The sequence below is a fragment of the Dysidea avara genome, chromosome 14, assembly GCF_963678975.1.
Source record: "Dysidea avara chromosome 14, odDysAvar1.4, whole genome shotgun sequence".
NCBI classification, from domain to species: Eukaryota; Metazoa; Porifera; class Demospongiae; order Dictyoceratida; family Dysideidae; genus Dysidea; species Dysidea avara.
Window position 1 is genome coordinate 8,503,109 of NC_089285.1, and position 10,731 is coordinate 8,513,839.

Consider the following 10,731-nt stretch of genomic DNA (forward strand, 5'->3'; position numbering starts at 1 on the left):
AATTGTTTCAGCACTAATGTATAGAGCTCAGTGTGGTTGATGAGTGGTATGCTAGTACATGCCATAATGTGATTGGTTATGCAAATTTATAGAGATCACCATGTTGAGAAAAGACTTGGATCTCTAGGGTGAAGTCTTGTGATTAATTTCATTAGGTTGGGGCAATCTGTTTGTCGCAGCCAGATTATAGAAAGCTATGTGTTATATGTGACCTAATTTTAGAAAACCGTCGAAATACGCACAATAGTACTTTTGTAATAAAATGCATTCAAAAACAATAAGTAAAAAATGCAAGCTTCAGAAAAAATTTAAGCAAGTTTTTATCGCCCTGTTGGTTGGTGAATTGACTGAAAACTGACTAATATATATGTGTGTGTGTGCGTGTGCTATCTTTTGTTTAACTTCCTCTTCACTGTCACTTCTATTAATATTAATTTTACTATTAATATTTATGCCTCTAAAGTGATTTTCATGAACCAACTTTCTTCTTAACTGTCCTTTTGCGACTTTTAAAATACCAGTGGTATCTTCTTAAAACAGCAGAACATAAACTGCTGTTGGTTGCTCATTTCACTTTCTCTTGGGAAATGGCTGATTATGAGATGATTGTGTCTATGAAATTATTGTAACTTTGTTATTAGTGTCAATTGTAGGTATTTTAAGCATAATACACCAAAATTAACTTTAAAATGAACAGCAGCTCTGATACTTTTATTGTACACTAGAAATGGAAGCCAGTTAGTAGTAGTAAAAGCTTTATAGTGCAATGTTAAAAATGCATAATGATACAAACAGTAGTTATAGCTGCATGAGCAAGTTGCACTAAAGGAATCTGGTAACAAGTACCGGACCCTGAGGTTATGCACTTAATTACTTATAATAACTAACTATTGTGTGCATTAAAGTTCGGTGGCTTGGGGTGTTTAGAACAGATGCTGCAGGGACAAGAAAATAAAGACTGTGTAAGTTGTCAGGATTAAAGTTCTCCATAAAATGCTGCCATAGAAATTGGATTAACTGAGCTTTGATGGTAAGAAATGGTTTAGTTAAGTCAATTGTAGGTAGGCTGTTGAAAGTTCTAGGTAATCTGTTGAAGTAAAAATTTCTTTGTTAGATGATGTGAAAACATGTTCAAGTTTGTTACAGGAAGAAGACTTGGTAGAATGGTGGAAGAATTTGATGAAGGTTCGGATGTCGAAATGATTAGATGGATTTTTCATTGCTTTAATAAAGAACAGGATGTCACATAGATCATAAGTATACATTAATGGTAACAAGTTGAGTTTGATAAGGCATGTTTTGTAGTCAAAGATGTAGTCATTCAGGATAAATTTGGTGGCTCAGCGCTGTATTCTTTCAGGAGCAGAGATATCTTGGATAAGGTAGCGATGCCACAATGGGGAACAATATAGTACAGAGCTTATGATAACGTCCGGACACCGGACAAAATCCGGTCAAATTGCATAGATGTCTGACCATAATGCAATTTGTCCTGACACAGTGTCCCATCAAAGCACAAGGAAGGAGCCTAAGGGCTGAGCTGGCATGCTATCAACAATAACAGTCACTTGGTTGCCAGGAGATAGTATACATTCTTACAACCCAAGGGAGTGGCCACAAATGTACCAATGCCAACCCTCTGGTGTGGATAGTTATAAAAACCGGAATCGAAATGGGAAACGAAACGAAACGAAATCAGCCTACACTCTAGTAGAGGACAATCACTATATTATGCACAGTTACATGCACGCAGTACCTGTTTATGCATCAAGCAAGACTCCAGGTGGCAGATTTCTCTGCACGGCGCTTATCGATTAGATAGAGATATTAAACGCCTGCTCCTATCCGAGGGTCTGGGGACTCTATAATAGAAAAGTTCTGTGCTTGGGTAGGTGAGCGTTGATTGTCCCTAGACCACTTTTATAAGAGGAGTGACTAGGAATAGCTACTTGATCATTACAAACCGTTTACGGAAAAAAAAAAAGCAGTGGATTGACGAGTCTAAAGCCATAGGGATCCATAGTCTGGCGGCGCCCGCCCCTCCGCTTACTCTATGCGAAGGGGCGGGCGCCACCATACTAAGGGATCCATCTGTGGCTATTATGGCACGCTTCTTATGAAAGTGGTTAAGGGACAATCAACGGCTCACCTACCCAAGCACAGAACTTTTCTATTGTATAGTCCCCAGACCCTCGGATAGGAGCAGGCGTTTAATATCTCTATCTAATCGATAAGCACCGTGCAGAGAAATCTGCCACCTGGAGTCATGCTTGATGTATAAACAGGTACTGCGTGCATATTATAGTGTAACTGTGCATAATATAGTAATTGTCCTCTACTAGAGTGTAGGCTGATTTCATTTCGTTTCCCGTTTCGATTCCGGTTTTTATAACTACCTCTCTGGTGTACTGCAACCACATAACAGCTGCAGTAAGTCATGTGACATCTTACCACTATAATGTTAATTTGCTATGCTACAGTAGACATATTGGGCATTCATCTTCCACATGTCCAGTCAATTTGAACAATTGTCCAGTCAATTTGAACAATTGTCCGGCCAATTTTGGTTTGCCAGGACATTGTGGCAGGACAACAGAGAATTCTTATCATAAGCTCTGATAGTAGTTGGGATCTAACTAGTGCTAAATAGAGGGTTCACTTTGTAGTAATGTTGATAGATTGGCTGAATATACGTCTAAGTAACCCAAGTGTTCTGTAAGCTTTGGATGAAATGTGATTGTAGTGATCTTTCCAAGACAAGTCAGTGGATAAAATACCTAGGTCACAATGGGTGTTGCTAGACATTATCGAGCAATTGTCTATGTTATAAGAAGTGGTATGCTCTGTGTTAAAGGAAAGGTGTCTAAATTTGTTGGTGTTGCAAGATAAGTAGTCATGAGACCAGTCAGGAATAAGTCAGGATAGGAATAAGTCATTGATCTAAACTAAGAACAAAAGTGGTCCAAGGATACTCCCCTGGGGCACACATGATAAGACAGGGAGAAATGTTGAGTAAGAACTATTGAGGCGTACACATTGGAATCGATTTTTAAGATAAGATTTAAACCACAACCACAAGTCACCAGTAATACCAATTTGCCATAGTGTTAGAAGCAGTAAATTATGTGGAACTCAGTCAAAAGCCTTGGAAAAGTCTAAATAGATCACGTCAGTTTGGGTTTTTTGCTCATAGATATGTTTAAGAAAGATAAGAAGTTGTTGTGAGCGTCCTTTCATAAATCCAAATTGAGAGGTGGAGATACAATCAAAAATAGAATTGATGACTTTGTCATAAATAATTTGTTCAAGTACTTTCAATGCAGGGAAATGATATGGGTCTGTAATTTGAGACACTATTCTTGTTGCCAGCTTTGAAGATAGGGGTGATACAATGGATCTGCCATTCAGAAGGAAGACAGAAATTTAATATGGCATATGAAAATAGGTAATGCAAAGGTTTAGTTAAAACAATTGGACAGTGTTTTAGGACTGCAGGGCTAATTCCATCAATGCCAGTTGCCTTTGTAGGGTCAAGTGATAGTAGACTTCTTCTACAGTGATGATGATGGAGTCTATAGTGGAATTTGTTGAAGGCATATCTTCAAATTGAGGTAGAGTATAAGTATTCTGGGAAAAGACAGAGTAGAAGTACCTATTGAATAGAGTTGCCTTGTCAATATCTTGGGTGGCAGAACCATTATCAAAGAAGACTGTGGCAGGGATAGAAGATGATAATTTTAGTGATGCTTATCACATGCTGGAATATTTTTGAGTTGTTACTAAATGGACTAAATTTGCTTCAAAATTGGCTTTGGCCTGTTGGATGCAATTTTGGAGATGATCTTTCGGCATTATCTAGCATGACTTGATGTCTTCCAATCTGGCAGTCGATAACTAGCACCAAATCAGAAACAATTCAAAAGTAAAGCAGAACAAGAGCGAGAAAGTTTCAAACCACTCGCATCAGCATTTTTTTTGTCTCAGTAGTTAGAGAACTACTGAGTGGGTACACAGGACTTGGGTAATTCATCATGATTACGTTTGTTGATTAGATTTATGAGTAGCAGAATAGCCAAATTTTAGCCAAAACATGACAATTTCAGCCATTGGTCCCAAGATTTTTTTAGTGCAAAGGCTTAAATATCTCGTGACATGATGACTAATGCACACGTGATGTACATTTAGTGACATCGAGTTCACGACGATTCTCTGCCAGCAATGACTACCCTGACTACATCTTGTCAAGACTCGTTCGTAATGCTTGAGCGAGAAGGAGGGACTCATGAAATACGTATAGACCAAGTGAATACTGAAAACTTGCAACGCATATTTCAGGTATCCATGTATACTTCAGTTCGCTCTCTGCATGCATGATAGGCAGGCTAAGGCAGCTATTGCACTGCAGCAACGAGCTATAGCAGTATGATATGATATCTTATGTTATTCCACAGCATACTAAGTTTACTGAGCAATGTTGTAGAAGAATACTAGGCTGCGAAACCTGCTGTACAGAGTGGTATGCTAGTCCACAAGGCTCTGCCAGAACTTCTCTGTGCACAGCAGACCAAGGTCAGTCACAAATCATGAAACTTAATGGTTTGGACAACTTCATGATCACTTTGTCTGGCATATTGTCAACATCTGCAGAACCACTTGTTAATAGCAAACTATGTCAAGAGTACTGTATTACTGTGATGACATGGTATTAATTTTGATTTGTGCTGTAAATTTTATTGCATTTGAATTCACTTCTTTAATACATACAAATTACATACTGTAAATGCTGCTAACACAAACCTAAAATTTTACAATACTACTAAGGTGAAATTAAAGTGCAATTATTTCAGGCCAGGCTCCTCAGGCTAAAGTTTTATACATGCATTGAAAGAGCATGTGATCTTTTGCAGCCTGACTTTAAAACTTTATAGTTACGCTACCGTCACTATTATTTAAATTAAATTGAGCTCTGTCTTCTTTTTGACCAATTATACATAACAATAATAATAATACATTTAATTTGTAAATTAGACAATAGTGAGTATGGAGCAAGATACCTCAGAATGTGCCCTGAATTTCAAGAAGACCACTGTGTGTTATGTCTTGAAGATAACAAATTTGACAAGGAAAGGTATTTTTGACCTTTACCGAATATAGTAAAAGGTATGGGTGATCAGAACTCCCGTACTACCTATTTAACTGAATGTGTTAATATGACACCTATTAGAACTGTTCTAGTTCATCAAAGGTGTTACAGGGACTTTAGTCGTATACTGACTCTACAAAAGAATGATGCACAGAGAATTAGGAAACAAGGGTTATTGCAGGAATGCATGCTCACATGCAAGAATACTATGGACATGGTTGCAGAGGAGATGGTGATTACAATTATGGTCACAAAAGCTTCAAGTTATTCTGCTTAAGGAAATGAAGTTAATGTTGTAGCAGACGACACGAATGTTCTTGTTCTCTTGATTTATCACTGGAGGGAGTGCATGGCTGATGCAATATTCATTTTCTGAGGTAAGAAAAGAAAATCACATATATGTTGGCATGAACTTCAGTAGTGCTTTGACAATGTGAAGCATCCATTAAGAGAAGATGATTCTTCAATTTGAGTTGATGCATCCAATGAATTCAGGTTGATAAGCAAAGAGTGCACATAAATTCAACCTGTTGTTTTCCAAACTAAAAGCTATTGTATATACAAAGAGAAGAGGACATGACCCTACCACACTACAGATAGGCAACACTGATATTACAATTCCCCAAACCAGGTCATATTGACCCAGTTACTACACATGATTACATTACATAATGTAATTTCCTCATGCTTTGAGATTAAACAAGCTGCAGGTTTTTTTTTGCAATTAATGTTATGGAGATAATATCATAAGTAAATCATTGCTTGATCGTCAAAAGTTTCCACCCATAGAACGTGCAGCATACCATCACAACTTACAGGCTCACTTACAAGTTGAAGCTATTAATCGGTATGTTGAATCCTAGGCAGTGGGGTTGGAAACTTGATGTTTTAACTTTTATACCAAAAATAATGACAGATTTGGAGGCAGCACCAGAGAAGTTACTGCAGTTTGCATATCTAAAATTTCATGTGGAATTAACTTGTGCTATTGAAGTCAAAAATTTCATTCTTCTACCTAGAAAATAATTCTTCGATCCAATCAAGCTGATGAGCTCTGGTGAACTTTCACTCTCGATTCATTTAATAAAAATTACAAGAGATCCAAGTTTCATGGGGTTCAAATGCCAAGTACAGACCAGATCTTTAGTTAACTTTAAGAATGCAAATGCATTGAAATCTGTTTCATGGCCACCTGTTTGTAAAAGACCCTTCTCTATAAAGTTACGTCAACTTTTCACATGAAGAATCTGTACAGTCCTATCAATACTGTTACTCACTATCTAATCCAAAACAACCAAGCTGTAAAATAAGTGTGCGACCCTCAAAAAGGCTATGGTGAAAACAGGTGTGAAATCCAAGGTGGCAGCCAAGAAATGGCTGTGATGGTAGGTTAATGGTAAATATTTATATAACGTGAATTTTGTGCCAAGACTAAGCAACACCAAAATTCACCTGAATTTTCGTTATTAAAATTTTTACCATTAACCGACCATCACAGCCATTTCTTGGCCGCCACCTTGGATTTCACACCTTTTTTCACCATAGCCTTTTAGAGGGCCGCATTATTTTTTTACAGCTTGGCTGTTTTGGATTAGATTTCACTTCTTTTTGTATTTGTATACCCCAAAGGCTGGCTTTGGGACTTTTTAACCTATCTTTTTTCTTACCACAGGAAAAAGAAAAGATGAAGCAGATGTTAAATACTTTAAATGCATATTTCTGAATTTATCAGTAAATGTACAAATTATATATATAATACATATAGTTATTACAGAACTCTCTGCATGGTGGTTTCTTTGTTACTTAAACTCTACAAGGTGACTTCTTCTAGCTGATCTCTCTACAGGGTGATTTGTTTGTAGCTGAATTATGTGCAGGTGATTTGTTTGCAGCTGAGCTCTTTACAGAATGATTTCTTTGTAGCTGAACTCTCTACAAGATAACTTCTTTTGGAAGGTTTGTATAAATTTGATGAACTGCTGGATGGTTGTCCACTGTACAGACTAAATGGCTGGACCCTTGAATTTGCTATCAGCACTGGGCACTGACTAAAGGGCACTGGAGTGGTGCTCTAGTGATGACAAAGAAGGGGTTGATATGTAGGTGCATTAAGGGATTCCGAACTAACCAGGACCGTGTTCCACCATTGTTTGTGTCTATAGCCCCGTGGTTCCGGGTGGCTATGCCAGACTGCCCCACTATATGGTCCCTAGTAACTGTATATGCTTACAATCTATTACCCAATCACCGAAACTCACTTTATAACTCGGCACTGCTGCTTCTCTGATCCCGGTGTGCTCTATTTATAGCAAACCACGCGAAAGTTAAAACTTTCACAGATTGAATAGAAGCCCTGGAAACTATAACTGACCCTGCACTGGTGCAACAATTATTGCTGCTGATACATATCACTAGCTTACTACTGTAACTTTTAAACTTTGAAAATTGGAATTCGTGAAATCCAAAACCAAATTGCAAAAACAGCAGCGTTTTAAGCACTGTTTTTCTTTATTTTAATATTAGGGTCATTCCATATGAATTCAACAAAAAAAAATCCTGACCCTTTCCAATTTTTATGAAAATTGGCACAAATGTTGATGGTATTAAGAAACGTTGTTGTACCAAATTCTGGCTCATTCCATCAACTACCCTTTAAATTATGACCGCTTGTTTATTTTGGCATATTTTTTCTTCTTAAAAAAATGCTCATATCTTTTTTTGTGATCAACGTAGGCACATTCTGTTTGTTTTATTGAAATGTACATTAAATTGTCTTTCAAATGATATATAGGTTATGATTGAACAAAGGTAAAGATTAAACCACAAAAAATGACCTTTTCCTCTGATCTCAATTATTTAGAAAAAGGATACTTCAATTAGTTTAATTATTTTGTTTACATGCTATTTAAACATGCCTTGCAAAATACCTTGAGTTTGAACTTGGGATGGCCACTGCTTCATGAGTAACATTTTATTTGTGAAAACATCTTTTGATACAGAAAGCACTTACACGTTATACATACGTACATTACTTTATGTAAATACATGTATGGTTTATTTACGTATGTGTATCTTATCCCTATGTTTCCAATGATATGTACAAACAACATTATGTATACTTTTTCCTTGCTTTTAGTTTGTCAGTAACAGTCTTACTTTCTTGTTTTGATATAGTGTGGGTATGACCTGTAACTGTTCTTGGGTCAACTTTTGTGATGACATCTGAATAGCGAACCACTACAATATTTTGTTTTGATGGATATCTGAATGACTGTGATGGTCCAAGGGGACACAAAAGGTCAATTTTTACATTTCTGTCATTCTCATCTACATTATGTACATAACCAATCCACCACATCTCATCATATACTACTGCAACAAATCCATTTATTTCTTCTAATGGGAGTCCATCGGTTTCAATTGATGCAAGCTTTTCTTCCTTTTGAACACCCGAGTTGGAATATAGTTTGGTACAGAGTGTATTTTTTGTTAATGGAACAAAACAATGAAGCTTTTGTGTTCCAGGAATGGTTTTAGATTGCTGAAATCTTTCTTGGAGAAACATCTCTGCTCTTTTGTAGTCTTCACAGGTACAGAATTTAAGATGCCCACTTGTACAACTGATGGGGTGTCATTATTTGATGGTCATAGGTTCTCTGAAGGCTTGCTCTTGCAGCCAGGCATTTCACTGTGCCTCCTAAACCATCACATGGTCCTTTTCCATGGGATATTGCAAAAAAATGCCACTCAGCATCAATTTCAAAATCTGTTTTGTGATGACATAAGTTTATAAAATTCTTTTGATATTTATTCTGTGCAGCTGAACCATTGCAATAAAGGAATGGGTCAAAAGAGCTTTTAGCTGATCACAAAACAAGTCCACAAATTCTTCAACTGGTTTGGAGATAGTCTCAAGTGTTGGTCTATCAGTGGATACCCACTGCTTGTATTGTACATAATCAATCATATTGTCATCCATCAGTTTATACAGAAGTTCTTGCAAGCCAGATGTTCCAGGGCATGAACTGCAAAGCTGGAAATAATGTGGAGGATTGCTAATTATTTTTGCTAGGCAGTGACTGTATTCTTTGAGTGGAACATCGTCATCATGACTGTAAGTTCAGAAATTTTTCCGTCAACCATTATCAGCTTGATATTTTGATGGATCGTACAAACACATACTGCATGAGTGCCACTTGTCCCAGCTAGTACACAATTTCTTGGACGAAGTTCAGCAAATTTTGAAAACCCTACTTTCTCTGGGATATTTTTCTTTAAATTGCTGATAAACTTCTTTTAAATTTCCAAGAATTAATCTTTTCTGAACATGAATCCAATGATCACCCTCTCTTATAGACACAAAATCTTTTTTACCAGGTATGATTCTGCTGATTTCATCAAGTCCATAAAAGCCTTTCACAAGGCTAATGGTTCCAGTAGGTAAGGTGGATCCGTGCTTTGGATTTGGGGAAGACAAAACCCCATGATTTTTAGCAAGGTCTTTTGCTGTGCGTGCCATATAAGTCGTAACTGAAAATTCTTCTTGGATTTTTTCACACTCCAACTTTTAGGAAGTATTGTAAGAATTTGTATTTTCTGGCTTCTGCCTGTACAGGCACAGAATTTTTCCTTCAACTGTTCTATGATCTCATGGCCATCATTAATTGTATTTCTCATTGTAGAAGGTAAAAAAGCTTTTGCAGCAGCATCTTCTATTTTAGTTAATTTTTCTTTGGTATAACTTGTGTGTTCCAACTTCTTTTTCACAACTGGAGTTTCACCAATGGCCTTCAGACATTGATTAATCGATTCCAAATCTTGTGGACAAGCATAGTCATCATCTACATCATGACGTAGTTTGTCACATGATTCATCAAGTGGTTCTTCATTAACAGTTAAATTGTTGAGTTGTTTTAAACTGGTCTCAAATTATTTTTCATAGAACAATGTCCAGGTTTATTAAATGGATTACAGCATACATTTCTCCATTGAACTTTTTCCATTTAACAGCACTACAACCAACACTTTTCCATCTAACTAATAATAAACTTATTGAGCATATAAACTTAGTAGTTTTTATGTGGCTGTACCATCTCATATCAACAGGTTTAAAAGGAACATGAAAGATAACTATGGTGTTTGTCTTAATTTTATGGCCCACCTTCAAGTAATTATTCTTTGTGGTGATTGGCTGTACTCATCATCTTCAAAAGGAACATGAAGGTGTTTGCCTTAATTTTATAACCCACCTTCAAGTAATCACTAGCTATTAAAATAATATTTATGGTAACTGGCTGTTTTTACCACCTCATATCATCTGCTTCAAAGGAACATGAAAGATAACTACAGTCTTTGTCTTTCCGTTAATTTTATAACCCACCTTCAAGTAATCACTAGCTATTAAAAATAATATTTATGGTGAGTGGCTGTTTTTACAACCTCATATCATCTGCTTCAAAAGGGACATGAAAGATAACTACAGTCTTTGTCTTTCATAGCTCACCATTAAGTAATCATTATAAACCTAATATTAAAGATTTTATGGTAAACATATTTGTTAATACATAAGTCATCTAATGGTGTTTATT